At 37.3% G+C, this 18636-nt stretch overlaps 1 protein-coding gene across 1 annotated transcript in view; it reads right to left on the reverse strand.

Annotated features, from left to right (window-relative positions):
- Positions 1-18287, reverse strand: part of Spopl (speckle type BTB/POZ protein like) — a 59654-nt gene extending 41367 nt beyond the window's left edge. Inside the window, exon 1 of the mRNA XM_004651812.2 lies at positions 18216-18287. The gene's annotated coding sequence lies outside the window, so the exon portion shown is untranslated. The remainder of the gene's footprint in view (positions 1-18215) is intronic.
- Between the last annotated feature and the right edge of the window lie 349 nt (positions 18288-18636).

The raw sequence follows: 18636 nt of genomic DNA on the forward strand, positions 1-18636 counted from the left end.
TTCACTTCCTTGAAAAGGTAGCCAGTTAAAATGCAGGAGTTTAGTAGTTAGCTATAAATTTTGGGATTAAAAAAAATGGTTAAACACAGATTTAATCTCATGCCTTATTAAAAAGCGAATAAACTAAAATATTAATTTTCAACTTTCCTTCTGATGAAATCATCTGGATCCAACATTTTCAAATAGTAATATTAAAAGCTGAGGCAAGAAATCTTACAGGGCTTATAAAAGATTAAATTTAAAATAAAAACATGATATTAAGTCATCATAAATATAACTTAAGCCTTAACTATGTGTTGTAAGACATACTAAATGTATGCTGCCTTATAAACTTAAGTATTATTACCTTCCTAAAACCCATCTTAAAATTATATTGCTTTATAAAACCTTAAAAGGATTTTGTACATTAAGAAATATACGATCATTTAAAGCAGGTATTTTATAAAAACAACTAAAACATTTTACTAAAAATACAACTTATGGGCTGGAGAGCTGGCTTAGCAGTTAAGCGCTTGCCTGTGAAGCCTAAGGACCTCGGTTCGAGGCTCGGTTCCCCAGGTCCCACGTTAGCCAGATGCACAAGGGGGCGCACGCGTCTGGAGTTCATTTGCAGAGGCTGGAAGCCCTGGCGTGCCCATTCTCTCTCCCTCTATCTGTCTTTCTCTCTGTGTCTATCACTCTCGCTCTCAAATAAAAATAAAAAAAATTAAAAAATTAAAAATACAACTTATTATGTAAAACAGCACTCACTGAAATCATAAAAGCTTCATTAAACTAGGACCTGGAGAGGTGGCTGATCGATTAAGAGCCCTTCCCAACCTATCACGAAGGTCTGGAAAGGAAATGTAAACAACTGGACATGGCCCTGTACGTCTGTAACCTAGGTTCTGTGAGAGTACAGATGACAGAAAATCACTGGAGCTTGCAACAAATAAAAATAAATAGTCTGAAATCAGGGAAAGACTTCATCTCAAAGAAAAAAGCCAGATTAACTATGAAGGAGGACACCTGACATTCTTTTCTGGCCTCTGTAGGCAGATGTATGGGGTGCATTAGAACACACGTACATACAACACACACACACACACACACACACACACAAACACACACACCCCACACCACACATGCCACACAAATGCAAAAAGAAAGTTTTACTAAGCTACAAAATTTTCTACTGGCTACAAAAATTTTGATGAGAATAAAGACTTTCTTCCAACAGTCTAGAGAGAAATTAAATTTTATTTATTTTTAATAAAGTCAAGCATAACAATAATGAGGACACAAAATGCTCAAAATATCTCTTAAGGGCTGAAGAGATGGCTCAGTGGTTAAAGGCACTTACTTGCTTGCAAAGCCTGGCAGCCTGGGTTTAATTCCCAAGTACTCATGTGTAAAGCCAGATGCACACAGTGGCATAAGTATCATGAATTCCAGAAAGAGGCCCTGGCACACTCATTTTTTCTCTCTTTCTCTCAAATAAAATAGAAATATTTAAAAAAAAATCTCGTAAGTAATGTACATTAAAAACCCATTTATGGGCTGGAGAGGTTCCTCGGTGGTTAAAGGCATTTGCATGCACAGGTTTCTGGCCTGGGTTCAGATCCTCAGTACCTATGTAAAGCCAGGTTGTTTGTTGTGGCAAGTGGCCCTGATATGCCCATGCACACTCACTCTCTCTATGTAAATAAATAAATAAATAAAAACTTATCAGTTGCCATGAATATATATTCCAAAAATATTCATAATAATAATAACTAAACAAGTAACACATATGATACTTTTATTATGATATGATACACATAAGATTACTTACATATTTGTCAAATAGCCTTAATTTTCTTTTTAATAAATACAGCAAAGACAATATAGGCAAACTTATTCAGTATGTAATTATCTTTCCAAAAGGGAGTTAACAAATATTGTGCATTTAAAGGATGATTAAATTGTTAGCATTTGTTAACTGTTCAGAAAAATCAATCTGCTCCAGACATCAGGAAGAGGAGGCAAAAGGAGGCAGGGAGACCACATACACTCCGAGTTAACTTTTGCATTTTTCCTTTGGAATTCTCAAAACAGAATTAAAATAGAAACAGTCCAAAAGGCTCAGTAGAAATGGTTATAGACACAAGAACAAGTCAAACTGGTAACCTTAGCCTTCAGAGTAACACCAGAATGATGAGGATTCCTAAGGGGCAATGCTTGTCACATCTGTGGGAAACCAACGCACCAGAAACAATGTGCCCTCAGGAGGAGTCTAATAAAAAGGCTGGGTACCTTCTACAAAAATGGAGACTTCTGTAAGGCGCAATGTCCCATGCTTCCAGGGCAGGATATGCCTTCTGTGCCATTAGTGGTTGCCCTTTAATACTGACAACGCTACCTGATAAAAGTCCCAATTTACTATAGATTGTCATCAACCAGGTAAAAATGATAATTATCCTCCCAATATTGGGGTTTCATTCTCTGCCTTAGTCAATAACCCAGGACCCTTTACTAATGGACTTACATAGTAACAATTTTGATGGAAATGCCCCAAAGCCAAAGGAATTGCCTTAGGAATTGTCCTTTACTTTGGGAGTCCTAACCTAAATGCAAAGGGACATTGCTAGAACCATGGCTGATTCTGTACCTTGGGTGTCTAGGAAGCTTGTAACTACAATAGCTAGAGCAATACATGAACAAAAGTTGAGCCACTGCCTTCCTTAACCTAGTACAAAGGACGGGGGAACATTTTAAACAAAAAAATAAAATAAATAAAAAACTCATTGTCATTACTCACGCTTTATTCTCAAGTATAAAATTATATTTTGACATTTGCTGACACCTTTTCAGAACCGATAGAAGCCTATCCCATCAGACTATAGAACCAGAAGGAAACCTTTAATTTTGGAAATTTATTTATTTATTTATTTGTCTAATCTTGTGTTCCTCTTCCTTTTCCCCATAACACACCTCTCTAATCCTCTTTTCTTTATCATTTCTATTATTTAAACTTGCTTATTCTCTGGCTCCCATCCTTTAGGCCAGTCATTTACTAAAAACATACTTCTAAATAACTTTTACCTTGATAGCAAATATTACAGTACTTTTGCAATCTTCATTTTTATAGTCATTACTTATGTACAAGGGGATTTTAACCAATCCTTTATGGTGAGATACTGCTGCAATTCCAGTATTACATTTACCCTGGAGTAGTACTGGGGATTACCCCTTAAGTAGGCTACTTATTGAGAATACTATCAAGCAAAACTGAACTAGACTTCTAAACCAACACAGGCACAGATGGCAATGAAGAAATCAGGAACATGAAAACACATTATTATTCCTCCAAATGTAACTACTCAACTACTGACTTTAAAGATAAAGAAGTGGGCAACACATGGGGACTTCAAACGTTTACTATGAAAATGACTAGTGAGATGAAAAACGATACAAGCACATGAATTCAATCCAGAATCTGTAAAAGAAAGTCAGCAATGTCAAGGAAAAAGTCAGCAAAACTGATAAGAAAGTCAGAAATGTGCATGAAGAAGTCAGCAACACAGAAAAATTTCAGCAAGGAAATTGAAATTTGGGGAGTAAAAGTATGTTGTAAATGAATAAAATTAATTTTAAAATGTGGAAAGCAAAAACACTAAACCAAGAAGAAGAATATCTGGACTAAAAGACAAACTCAAAAATAAAAATAAAAAAAACTATAGTCAAACATTAAAGGAAAATTCAAACCCCAAACAACATACAAAAAAAGCAAGCATAACCACAACACTGAAGAACTCTGGGACAATATCAACATACAAATCCTAAAAATCCACAGAACAGAAGTAGCTGAGATAAATACTAAAAACAAAGAGAATATAGTCAACAAGATTATAGAAAAAATATAAACCCAGAGAAAAAGATACTCAAACATAAGAGGCATTTAGAACCTCAAACAGGTATTACCATAGAATAACTTCTCCATGACTTATTATAGTCAAGATACCAAAAATAAAAAGCAAAGAAACAATGTTGAAAGCCTAAGGTAAAAACCCCTACCCAACTACAAAGGCTCTGCTCTTGTTACCTTTTTGTTGCTGAGACTAAATACTCAACCACAAACAGCTGATGGAAGGAAAGTATTTAATTTGGCTTACAGTGTCTTGAGGGGAAGATCCATGTTGGCCAGAGCAAGACTAGAAACAGCAGAGGCTCAACATCACCATAGCCGGTAGAAAACAGCAAAAGGACAGTGAGCTGAGCCCCAGCAAGGGAAGTTGGCTATAGTACCCCTAGTGGCCCCCCAACAACATATATCCTCCAGCAAAGTTCCACCTGCCAAATTGCTATCAGCTGGGGACCAAGCATTCAAAACACATGAGATTATGGGGGACATCTGATTCAAGCTACCACAGGCTCACACATCAAAACAGCTTCTCATGAACAACCCTAAAAGCCAGCAAAGCATAAAATGATGTATTTCAAGCCCTGGATGTAAGCAAGTGCTAACCAATATATTATTATATATTATATATTATTATATAACTCAAGATCTTAGAGGAAAAAAAAATGACCTTAGAAGAACAATCCAAACCCAAAACAGTAAACAGCAAGAAGCAACAAATGAAAAGAAATGAATATATACCCTAAAATAATCTACAAATTCAACATAATCCCCATCAGAATCCCAACTACAATGTTTCTACAAAACTAGAAAGAATAATCCTAAAATTCAGATGGAAGCACATAAGACCTTATAACTAAAACAGGTCACATATATCACAGTGAGTATAGCCATGAATGTGGTCCACCATATTTGCAGATGACTTTGTCATGTTGTAGTATCAAAAAGGCTGGACACCTCTGAGCTAAAGTAATACTAAGCAGAAAGAACATCACTGGAGGTACAACAATGTCTCATATCTCACATTGTATTACAGAGCCACAGCAACAACAGCATAGTGTGTGCGTGCACATGCGCGCACGCACACACACACACACACAAGGCATGTAGTTCAATAGACCAGAGGATTCAGAATTACAGTCACCTAATTTTGGTCAAGGATGTCAAAAACACAAATTTCAAAACAAAAAAGAAAGAAAGAGAAGAAAAAAAGAGATAGCTTCAAAGAAATAATGCTAAGAAAACTGGATTTCCACAAGTATAAGAATGAAACTAGATTACTCTCAAACCTACACAAAACAAAAATAAAAAATAAAGAAAAGTCCTTAATGCAAGACCTGAAACTGATTCAGGAAAACATAGGCAAAACATATAAGATATGTTTCTAAAAGAACTCTGTTGCAGTCATGTTTGCATTGCTGGCAGAAAACACCCAACCAACAGCAGCTTGTGGGGGAAAAAAAGGGTTTATTTTGGCTTACAGATGTGAGTGGAAGCTCCATGATGGCAACAAAAAATGGTGGCATGAGCAGAGGATGGATATCACCTCCTGGCCAACATCAGATGGACAATAGCAACAGGAGTGTGTGCCAAACACTGGCATGGGGAAACTGGCTGTAAAACCCATAAGCCCGCTCCCAATAATACACTGCTTCTAACAGGCCTTAATTTCCAAATTGCCATCAGCTGGGGACCTACAATCCAGAACACCCACATTTATGGGGGACACCAGAATGAAACCACCGCATTCCACCCCTGGATCCTTTAAACTAATAACCATATATAATGTAAAAGTTAAAAGTATTCATAGTTTTTAATCAGTCCCAGTGATAGTCAAACATTCCTATAGTCCAAGATCTTTTAACTGAGTCATAATACCAAACCCCCCCCCCAAAACCCATAATGGCACAGAATAAACACTCACACTATAAAAGATGGCATTGGGCATCGCAAAGAAATATTCAACCAATACAAGACTTAAACAACCAGGGCAAACTTCAACATCTATAGCTCCAAGTCCAACAACTCTAGCCAGTGACAAATCTCCAAGTCCAATAATTCTAATCAGCAACAAGTCTCTGGAGTTCTAATTCCGTCCCTCTAGCTAGACTACTCCCAGTCCTGGAAAACATCTGGGGCCAGCAGCTTTCCTTAGCAGCCATCCCGTGGTTCCAACATCTCCACTGGGTCTCCACTGCAACCTATGGTTTATTCTCATGGCTCCATTGGGTATCCATGTAAACAGTCCAGCAAACCTGCTTCACACTGTCCATGGCCATTTCCAAAACACAAGACCATGCTACAAATTCAATGACCCTTTCTTTCCTTGCATGTCTCATACTCCACAATACCAGGTGGTGTGCCAATCTGTTAATCTGGCAGGGTGTGGGGGATAAAGCAGACTTTGAAGAGGACACCTGTTCAGCATTTAGGCCCCTTGTTTGTCATTCAAATATGAGTCAGCTGGCCTGATCTCAATGGTTATAATTTCACAGTGGCAGCTAAACAGGCAGCAGTTTCACCCAAAGATTTCATTTCTTTTCTGTGCCACATCCCTCTGTTCATACAAGTCCATTACTACACAAAGCTTCTCACACAAACTGATTCTAGCCCATTCAAGGCCAAGTTCTTTCTCACCCTCATAATCCAACCTTACAGTCCTTAGTTCTTACCTCATTCAGGTCTTTCAACTCTAACTAGAATAGTCCATCAAACTGTACTTGCAACACTGCAAGGCATCTCTTAAACCAAGATTTACAATCATTCTTCCTACAAAGCAGTTCCAAAAGGCCAAAGCCACACAGTCAGAATTCTAGCAGCAATGACCCCACTCTCAATCCAATTATGCTGTCAGGTTCATATGGCTTGCAAAAAACACCCAACCAAGAGCAGCTTGTGGAAACAAAGGTTTCTTTTGGCTTATAGATCTGAGGGAAGCTCTATGATTACAGGGGAAAATGATGGCATGAACAGAGGGTGGACATCACCTCCTCACCAACATAGGTGGACAATAGCAACAGGAAGGGCAAAAGGAAAATCGCTATACAACCCATAAGCCCAACCCCAACAATACACTGCCTCTAAGAGATTTTAATTTCCAAATTGCCATCAGTTGGGCACCTAGCATTTATAACACCTAAGTTTATGGAGGACATTTGAATGAAACCACCAGATATTCCTTCAATAACAGAAAATAATCCCAAGGAAAGCTGGCCATTACAGATTTCAGATTAAGGATTGCTTAGCACCATAGAGGAAGTAAACAGAGCAACAATTTCACTTAAGACTGACAGATGATAAATCTAAATGATTGCTACATAATCTTTGGGTCTTTACATGTAACTAAATGTATATGCATTGTCTATGTGTGGTTATATGTGTATACTGTTACATGGCTTATAAAAATAGTAATATTAGCCAGGCGTGGTGGCTCACTCCTTTCATCCCAGCACTTGGAAGGCAGAGGTAGGAGGATTTATGTGAGTTCAAGGCCACCTTGAGGATACAGAGTGAATTCCAGATCAGCCTGGACTAGAGTGAGACCCTACCTCAAAAGACCAAAAAAACCCAAACAAACGAACAACAACAACAAAAAAAACGTAATACTGACTTGTGAGTGTTCATATGAATTAAAACTTTTAATATTTATTTTTAAGAATAGAGAGAATGAGCACACCAGGGCCTCTTGCTAGTGCAAATGAACTCCAGATATATGCACCATTCTGTACAACTGGCTTTACTGTACTGAGGAATCAAATCCAGGCCAATAGGCTTTGCAAGTAAGCCTCTTAACCACTAAGCCAACTGTCTAGCTCCTAATACTTTCAAATTAGCTCAAATTCCTTTCAGTCCATAATATAAATTGAGTGGTAATGGAAAAATAACCCCAGCAAGGATAATATGACAGTATGAAACCTTTTTTTTAATAATTTTTATTTATTTATTTGAGAGCGACAGACACACAGAGAAAGACAGATAGAGGGAGAGAGAGACAATGGGTGCGCCAGGGCTTCCAGCCTCTGCAAACGAACTCCAGACGCATGTGCCCCCTTGTGCATCTGGCTAACGTGGGACCTGGGGAACCGAGCCTCGAACCGGGGTCCTTAGGCTTCACAGGCAAGCGCTTAACCGCTAAGCCATCTCTCCAGCCCATTATGAAACCTTTTTATAGGAATAAAAAGTTACGTAAAGAAACTGGTAGACTATCTTATGTAACTCAGGAAAGGGTAGGAAACCCTGCTCTATTATTTCTCCAGAGGTTACTTGAGGCTTTCCAGAAACTCACCAACCTGGATTGTTCATCCCCAGGACAAGCCATATATGGCCAAACTTATGTTAGCCAGTAGGCCCCTATCCAGGAAGGACTCTCATCCTGACCTGGTTGAGCCAGTCTATCTGGTTTTCCTAAAGACCTGCAAAGACAGTCATATAAGTAACCAGCTTTGGCCAATTAAAAACAACCTCTGGGCTGGAGAGATGGCTTACCAATTAAGGCATTTGCCTGTGAAACCTAAGGACCCAGACTTGATTCGCCAGTACCCATGTAAGCCAGATACATAAGTTGGTACATGTGTCTGTTTTGTAGTAACTGGTGGCCCTGGTGCACCCATATGCCTTCATTCATTCTTTTTCTCTCCAATAAATAAATAAATAAAATATTTACAAAATATATTTTAAGGGCTGGAGAGATGGCTTAGCGGTTAAGCACTTGCCTGTGAAGCCTAAGGACCCTGGTTCGAGGCTCAATTCCTCAGGACCTACGTTAGCCAGATGCACAAGGGGGCACATGCATCTGGAGTTTGTTTGCAGTAGCTGAAGGCCCTGGCAAGCCCATTCTCTCTCTCCCTCTGCCTCTTTCTCTGTCTGTTGCTCTGAAATAAACAAATAAAAATTAACAAAAAAAATTATATATATCTCCTATCTTGACTTCCTCTTGCTTCATGAGGAATTCCAAAACTTCAATTCTCTGCCTCCATGTCACAATATAAGCTCTTGCATTCTTGTTTCTTTCCAAAATGGATAAAACTTCCCCTAGGTTCACTGCTGTATTTCTTTTTACTATGGAAAGACTATTCCTAGAAGTCACTAAACCAAGTAACAATGTTAGAGTGAGAATTCTCAATATACAAGAACTTCAAATCATATAGATAGACTCAGCTTTTAAGATCTGAAGGAAATGGACAACCCCTGATATGAGTGCCCTACACTACAGGAGTGATGGTACTCAATACCAGACAAAATGAGGCAAACAACCTAGCTGATGCCCCCAAATTTAACCTGTTTCTTCCAAAGAGAGACAGATAAAAACTTTTGGGGCCTTGAGAGATTGCTCCGTGGTTAAGGAGCTTACCTTCAAAGCCTAACAACCCTGATTTGATTCCCCAGTACCCGTAAACCACAAAGTGGCATGTATGTCCACAATTCATTAGTAGCGGTTGGAGGCCCTGGTGCACCTATATTCATTCACTCATTATCATTATGTATCTCTCTCTTCTTGCAAATAAATAAATAAATAAATGAACAAACAAACAAACATATTAAAATAAGAGGGTGGATTCTAGTCCCAAATTCATTCTATAGGTAGGGAGATAAGTTGTAGGATCATGTTAGAATAAACCCAATGGAAATGGGAAAAAAACAGGGTTTTTAAGAAAAAGAAGTAGAAATGAAATTAAAAAAAAAAAAAAAACTTTTTACCTTGTTAAAGTAGTTGTGTTATATATGTTTGTTTTCATGTGATTGCCATTCTATGTTAGGACAGCACACAACCCAACAGACAAACACAACACAAAACTAAGCTTGCTTCCTAGAGTTTCCAAATAGCTACACAAGAAAATTTGTGTCCACATAAGTTTTTCCATTCATTTCTATTGCACACTAGCATTATTTACTTGAGTACTGAAATATGCTAAAAGGTCTAATAAGTATACACTTAACTTAGATACACTTAATTTCTTAAAAACTACTGGTATCTTTAGGTCTATTAAATGTATCATAAAACCCTTAAAATGCAATTTTTTTATTAATCAACATTCATAAGGGTCCTAAGACATAAGTTTCATTAAGATAACACACTGAATACATAGATTTAATAACAATTTCTTTCCAAAACAGGTTCTCAAACATTTAAGAAGGTCTATTTCATTTCTTAAATACTTATGAGTAACAAAAATAATAGGAAATAAGATGCTTTATATTCATCGAAATACTTATAAAATATTTACTAAAAGTCCTTTTATTAGATTGTTGAAATTTATCCAATTATGGTTTTTGAGGTTATATCTTTGCTCTTCCAATTTTTATCGTTTGAGCACCCCATCAGTTACTAACTCAAAAGCTCTCACAGTGTTCATCTCTAACAGTTTCCATCTATCTCCTAAAGCAAGTAATCTGAATATGTAGATGGAAAAGCATGAACATTCCAAGTCTCTTAGGAGTTGCAAAGCCTTTGCGGAAACTCCCTGAAGCAACAGCAATTATATATAATCTTGATGACACTACTGAGTACTTCTACCAAAACTCAAGTAAACACATATATATATGTATATATGTGTGTGTGCGTGTGCGTGTATATATATATATATATATATATATATATATATATATATATATATATATATATGGTCCGTTTATAGGACTGGAGAAATGGCTCAGTGGTTAAGCACTTGCCTGCAATGCCTAACAACTGGGTTCAATTGGCCAGTACCCATGTAAAGCCAGATTCACATGGTGATGCATGCACCTGGAGTTCGTTTGCAGTGGTTAGAGGCCCTGGCACACCACACCCATTCATATTCTCTCTCTCTCTCCCTCTCCTTGTAAATTAATAAAAATCTTTTAGAAAAAATAGTCTGTGTATAAAACTTTGTAAATTGAGCTGAGAAGATGGCTCAGTTTGTAAAGCACTAGCTATATAAACATAGGACCTGATTTGGATGTCCAGCACTTGACTTAAGAAAGCCTAGTGTGGTGATGCTCACCTGTAATCCCTGCATTAGGGAGGTGGACAGGCAAATCCCCAGGGTAAGATGGCTAGCTAGCCTAGCCCTATCAGTGAGCTCTGGGCTCAGTAAGAGACCCTGCCTCATTAAATAAGGTGCAGAGCAACTGAGGAAGAAACCCAACATTGACCTCTTGGCCTCCACATGCACACTTATACACACATGCTCTCATATGAACAAACATACACAAAGGTATGCACACCATGCACACACACCCCACTTTTTAAATCACAAATTAGGTTTTGTAATCCTCGTACAAATCACTTTTCTGGCCCATTGACTTCTCATCTTCAGAAAGGGAATAATTAACTCCTCACTCGGATTGTGGTGAGGAGGGTTATATGAAGTAAGGTCTTTAACAGTTGCCAACTCTCCATCTACTAATGATGCTAGACATTTTCCATATTATCCTGACTGTCAATACATTCATCTAAAATAAATGCCATATTCCTTCCCTTCCCCATCCTCCCTACCTTCTCTTGTTTCAGGAAAATTTCCCCCAATATATGATTACTACTTACCCACAAGTCTTATTTTGTTTTTACAGTATCACAGTAGAGCCTTCTGGATTCATAGTTCTCCTTCTGCTTTATTTAGCAATGGTCAGAAAATTTCACCTTGAACTGTTTACTTCTTTAATCATCTCCCCCTAAAATTAATCTTTTATACTACATTCAGAAGTCTAATGTTATAATGCAAGAAACACCAAAGTAACCAGTTGTCACTTTGTTGTATAAGGCTGTATTAATCTTGCTGTACCTTCCTGCCATATAAATAAAGAACAGTCCCTCAAATATTGCTACCACCTTTAATAAAACCCACACAAAAAACTACCACCTAATAGCTTTTGAGCTTGTTTCCAGTATTAACACTCTGAACATGTTTCATGATGGCCAATTAACTCATACCTAAAAATGTAATTATGGGGCTGGAGAGAGATGGCTCAGTGATTAAAGAAAGGTACTTGCTTGCAAAGCCTGATGGCCTGGGTTTGATTCCCCAGTACCCAGGTAGAGCCAGATGCACAAAGTGACACATGCATCCAGGGTTTGTTTGCAGTAGTAGGAGTCCCTGACACAACTATTCTTTCTTTCCCCTCAAATAAATAAATATTTTAAAAGAAAACAAAATGTAAGTATGTTCAAGTAACTATTTCACTAATTTTCAGATCACATTAAAGCAAATCTAAGCAATGTTCTGTTCTTGAAGTCAAGGACACCAAACGCTTTCACATATGTCAAGTATTTATTTAACAGACATTTATTAAGTGCCTACATATGTCAGGTGCTGGTAAAACTTCCTACTAAGGCTTCAAACCTACAATGCTTTACTTCAAATACTCTATAGCAGGCATATCTACCATTCACTCCTTTGTGCTTTTAACACAACTGTCCCGTAAACTCCTCACACTTTATCAACCTAACTAGCTTTTTTCGAGCTGAACAGTGAAATAGTAATAAAATGATTAAAAAAAAAAATCCGAACAGGGCTATAGAGATGCCTTAGCAGTTAAGTGCTTGCATGTGAAGCCTAAGGACCTCAGTTCAAGGCTCGATTCCCCAGGACCCACGTAAGCCAGATGCACAAGGTGGTGCATGCATCTGGAGTTCGTTTGCAGTGGCTGGAGGCCCTGGCATTCCCAATCTCTCTATATGTATCAGCCTCTTTCTCTTAATGTCTGTCACTCTCAAATAAATAACAAACAAACAAACAAACAAACAAACAAAAAAATCAGAACAGCAGCTGCACACATGTATGCTTTCATTAAATACTACTTCCACCAGGCGTGGTGGTGCACGCCTTTAATCCCAGCACTTGGGAGGCAGAGGTAGGAGGATTGCTGAGAGTTCGAGGCCACCCTTAGACTACACAGTGAATTCCCAGTCAGCCTGAACTAGAGTAAGACCTTACCTCGAAAAAATAAAAATAAAGAAAGAAAAAAAGAAAAAAAATTACTTTCATTTTTTAACTCATTACTGTCAAATGGATTTTCTCAGTTTAGACACAAATTAGTTGTAAAGTTATACCTAAGAAAAGCTGTAACAAGATCTTTCAGACTTTTCAACACGGTAGGAATTAGGCATGACCTAAAGTTAGTTCAAGAGCTGTACTAGATTCATATTAACTGTTCAAAATACATATTTATTACTGGATATTATCTTGGAAGTAAAGATCACAGAAGATTTTTAGCATGGCACAAAGTTTTATGGAACAGCTATTAAACATGCTCAACAGCAATATGTCTCAGGCACTACAACACATCATATAACCTGTCTCCTTATACTATTCCCACAAACTTCTATCCTGATGACTTTGAGAGTCTCACAAGCTGCAGCAAAGGATACGTTCTCTGTTCATATATCCAAAGTGGCTAATAAAGGCAGCAGCATCAAATATATTGCTTGTCATCACTCAGTACAGAAAAGAGTCAGATGTGAATACCATTGGTGTCCTAGCTCACTTCCAATCGGGGAGACCCAGTACAATGTTGTCGTTAAAAGAAAGTACTGGTTGTATTGGGGAAAAAAGAATGGCTCTGAGTACCAGTTTGTCTCCCCAACTCTTACAGCCGCATCTACTGCTCATGTATTACTATTATATTATTAACTAGACCACAGCTGAAGTTGAAAATAAAGTCTACCAAAACCTTTCAGACCTATTTTTAATGCAACTGCCAATAATAGTATTCCATTCAAACTTAAAGACCTAGTACAAATACTACATCAGGCAGGATGCAAAGCAAATAACATAAACTGGTATGGTCATAGGCTAAAGCAGGACCATCATCCTTGAAAAGCTTTTGGGGCCTCTAAGTTATAAATGTTGTAGGAGAAGTTGACAAAATAGCAAACCACATGATAAAGGATGGCAGAAATCCATACTCTTATTTCTTGATACCTTACAAGGCCATAAACATTGAAATAGCTTAGTTCTCTTTATAGAAAACCATTTTACCACAGAGTTGCTTAGCGTACAGGAAAGAAGAGGAGGAAGTGAAAGAAATGAAGCAAGAAAAATCCACATAGAACAATATTTTAGGAAAACTAAATTTTAACCCAGTTTCTTCTGAAATGATATAAAATATGACTAAACTACACTGAATACTGAATAAAAGTAGTCAGTGCCACTGACCTGTTCTCCCTCACAAAGAAATATTTTGCAAAATAAACATAAGAACACTTTGGACACAAATGCTATCTCAGCTCTTCTGATGAAGAGCAAATAATCACAAATCCCTGAGAGCCAGAATGTCAGTAAGTAATTATGACTATAAGGAGCATAAGCATTTGCACAAACAGCTGCTCTGCCTGGGAAAAAACACTTTGCAGGGCAAGAAATGAAGCTAGATATAAAATCATTACTGATAAAGTTAAGAATATGAACACATTAGAAAGGGACAGACAATAGGAGTTGAGAGTGAGAGATTGCATGCACCTGTTTGTCTGTGTTTTGCCTGTGTGGCGTGTGTGTGTGTGTGCATATGCATGTTGATACATGTGTGAGTGGATGTTTACATGTCTGAGCACATATATGTAGTGGCCAGAAGTCAATGTTGGATGTCTTCCAACAACAATCTCTCTCCATCTTATTTACTGAGACTGAGTCTCTTGTTGATCCTAGAGATCACAGAATTGGCTAGACCTTTCAGACTTTTCAACATGGTAGTCACAGATTCTCCTGGCTCTCCCTCCTCAGCAGTGGGATTACAGGAGTTCACCACCATGTCCAGCTTTGTTATATGGATACAGGGAATCTAAATTCAGGTCCTCATGCTTGTGGAGACAAGCACTTTACCAAATAGCCACTTGTGTGGGTTTTAACAGAAGAAATATAACATATATTATCAGTCAAAAAGGATATGGGGCTGGAGAGATGGCTTAGCGGTTAAACGCTTGCCTGTGAAGCCTAAGGACCCCGGTTTGAGGCTCGGTTCCCCAGGTCCCACGTTAGCCAGATGCACAAGGGGGCGCATGCATCTGGAGCTCGTTTGCAGAGGCTGGAAGCCCTCTCTTTCTCCCTCTATCTGTCTTTCTGTGTCTGTCGCTCTCAAATAAATAAATAAATTAAAAAAAAAAAAGAAATGTTTGAGAAGCTTGTGATGCCTTGAATGGAGAATTACCTGACTGCAAAACAGTGAAACAATGTTTAAAAAAAAAAAAAAAGGATATGAATTGCACTTTCCTACATGATTCTCACATTATATACTTTCATTATAAAGAATATAACAATTTACTATACTGAAAAGAGTAAAGCATAACTGTTTAAATTATTTGCTTTGATTCCATAATTCAATAATGAAAAATACAGTTAGCAATGTTTCCGTCAGTGAAATTTGTTTTAAGCAATGCAAATAAGAACTTAAATGCTGTGGACATATGATAAAGTATATTTTCTCAAAGGTAATTTCAAATTTTGAAAATTCAGTAGGCTCTATAATGCAATGTTTCCCTTCTTTAGAGAACAGCAAATCTCACAGAACAATGTTTAAACACAAGACATAAGAGCAAGTACATTCAATAATTTGTCATTAAACCTAAGGGGAAAGGTTACAGATTTGCTCAATTAAATAAGAACAAAATATTTTCATCAGCTTGCAAAATTGTAAAAGCTTCTCCTAGTTTAACAAATTACACAGAAGTGTACCATTTGTCAAGTTGACAAATTCCATTAAGAAGCTATGGTTAGCAGGGCATGGTGGTGCACTCCTTTAATCCCAGCACTTGGGAAGCAGAGGTAGGAGAATTACCATGAGTTCAAGGCCACCCTGAGACTACATAGTGAAATCCAGGTCAGCCTGAGCTAGAGTGAGACCCTACCTCAAAAAAAAAAAAAAAAAAAAAAAATAAGAAGAAGAAGAAGCAGCAGCTATAGTTCTCAAAATAGTCTGATGTTCCTTAACTAGTATGTCAAGTTGCTTTATATTCTGCACCAACTGGCAAGGCAACTGATATATTATAGGTGTGAAAATACACAGACTTTTGTTCCTCCCTCCTTTCTTTTGCCACCTTCCCTCCCCTCACTTTTTCCTCTCTCCCCTACCTTCCTTCCCCCTCCATCCTTCCTAGCTTCAATGAGAAAAACATTATTCTGTCACATGCTCTTGCTACCATAATGTTCTGCCTCAAAGCATCCCAACATGACTGAACTGAAGATTGAAACCTCTCAAATCATGAGTTAAAATAAATCTCTTCTTCATTAAGCTGATTTTTTTTTTTTTCAGGGGGCCAGGTATTTTGTCAGTGACTAAAATCTAACTAACAGAGACCTTATTTATTATGCCTCCAAACTGGAAACAACCTAGACTTCTATCAATACAATGAATAAATTCTGATATTTATAAATCTATGTTCTGGAAAACCATAGAACAAAAACAATAACTTAGCTACCGCTAAACACAACATAACTGGATCACATAAACACACACTTAGGGTAAGAGTTAAGTCTATATAAGCTATATGACATTATGTGCATGCTTCTGAATGGTGCATTCAAGTTCACTGAAGATGAAAAGCAAAGAAATATTTAATAAATGTCTGATGTCTTGAGATTTTAATAAAATCCTGCTCCTAATGTCATATACCTTCTACTCCAAAAACATGAACAATATTCTTTTGTGACTCTTTCCTTATAATGTAAACCATTTTGTATTAAGATAGAAGGCAATATTAAGGCAATGGAATACAAAAGTCAAATATATTTTAAGAGAAAACACTAACTTGAAATAAATTTTAAGACTAAAGCTCTCCCCTTCTATCATCTCCTTGACCACAGTCAGATTTCCATCTCCTTTCTATGTATAAAAGTTGACTTTTCTCTGCCATTTATTTAATTAAAAAAAAAAAAAAAAGCCGGGCGTGGTGGTGCACGCCTTTAATCCCAGCACTCGGGAGGCAGAGGTAGGAGGATCGCCATGAGTTCAAGGCCACCCTGAGACTCCATAATGAATTCCAGATCAGCCTGGGCTAGAGTGAGACCCTACCTCGAAAAACCAAAAAAAAAAAAAAAAAAAACCCACTGGAAAATCAGGAACTACCTGCCTGATTATTTAAGAGGATTAAATTGGATGAGGTGGGTGTGGCAGCCAGCCTAGATAGCAGAGGCAGTATTACTCCACATAATATTAAGTACTCAATGATTAGACACTATTAACAAATCCCTACGAGTCAGTTCTTAAAGATCAAAGTCTACTTCTAATTCCTCATTATACATGCAGAATCTGGCATTTATCAGTTGGTCAATAACTACCTGTTCAATAAATGGACAATGCCAGCCACAACAGAAAAAGTAATGAAAAAGGGAAGAAGGGGGAATGAGGAAAAAAATACAAGACATCTGAAGGAAATCCTTGATCTAGTTTTACTACCAGGGAACATGAGAAAACTATAGATCATGGGATGACTCTACAAAAATCAAGTGCATACTAAATCACTAAAATACAAATTGCTTAATATTTTGCCTTTCTTTACATAATATGCAATGAATTGTGGTGTGGTCTAACTAAAACATGTGAGCTAGGAAGATAACTTGATTGGTAAAAGCTTTTGCTGTGCAGTCATGATGACATGAGTTCAAATCCCCAAAACCCATATAAAAAACAGAGTCAGTGGCAAGTATTGTAATCATAACCCTCTTACAGCAAGATGAAAAGCAGAGACAGGAGTCTCACCAGCAGCTCAAGAACCAGCTAGCCTGACAACAGTGGTGAACAAGAAGAATTCCTGTGGAAGGCAAGGAGTGATACCCAAGGTTGTCCTTTGACACCACATATGCACTAAGGCACAGAGGTACCCACCATATATGAAGTTAATTTTAAAAATTGAAAAAAAGTAAGTTATACACTGAAACTCTATAAAAAATATTTCTGAATGACAGAAATTTAAGTACATCACAGATTTTCCAGCTGTCCATCAAAATCCATTACTATTCTCACTATACAAGTCATAACAAAGATTAAGAAAAAAAAACAGGTTCCAGCTGAATCCTTACAATGTATTTTATAACAAAACCCACAAGTTAGATCCTAGACTTGTCAAGACTATACCCATATATTAGTTTTAAAAGATAAATCAATTAAATTCTTTAGCATTTATTGTATGTACAAAATATAAAGGAATAATTTGGTATGGTTATTTCCCCTCCTGACAATCATTTGCTAGATCAGAAATATTACAGCCAGGGTTGTGGCACCTGCCTGTGTTCCTAGGACTCTGGAAACTGAAGCAAAAGGATTGTGAATTGTAAATATAATGTCTTTAGTTCTAATAAGTCTATAAGGTAGTACCATTGTCACTTCCATTTTTCAGAGGAGAAGACCAAGATATTATGTAACTTGCCTAAAGTAACAAGGCTATGAAATGGCAGGATGTCTGTGTGCTCTTAACCTCTGCTCTGCGACTTGTAGAGCCCTGAAGGAAAGGAGAACTAAATTAGTCCCAACGTCTCTCCATCTTGGTATGATATCTGCTTTAAAGATCTTGTGTGATAACTATAAAATGAGGTAGTATTAACTTACTTTTCACCAATTCTAAGATGCCCATTTTAACATTTTTGAAACAAGTTTTGAAGTCCTGCAATTCACAAATTTTGAAACATAATTCACAGTGTTCTCTGTATTTGTCTTGGCCACTAAAATAATGATGCATCTGACCATTGATAATGATACTTCAATAAATTATACCTCATAGGTTAGTAAAAACAACCAAATGAAATAAAATAAAGTACATGACACATAAGGTATGTGACAAAATATCTAGC

This window comes from Jaculus jaculus, chromosome 4 (assembly GCF_020740685.1).
Source record: "Jaculus jaculus isolate mJacJac1 chromosome 4, mJacJac1.mat.Y.cur, whole genome shotgun sequence".
Classification (NCBI taxonomy): Eukaryota; Metazoa; Chordata; class Mammalia; order Rodentia; family Dipodidae; genus Jaculus; species Jaculus jaculus.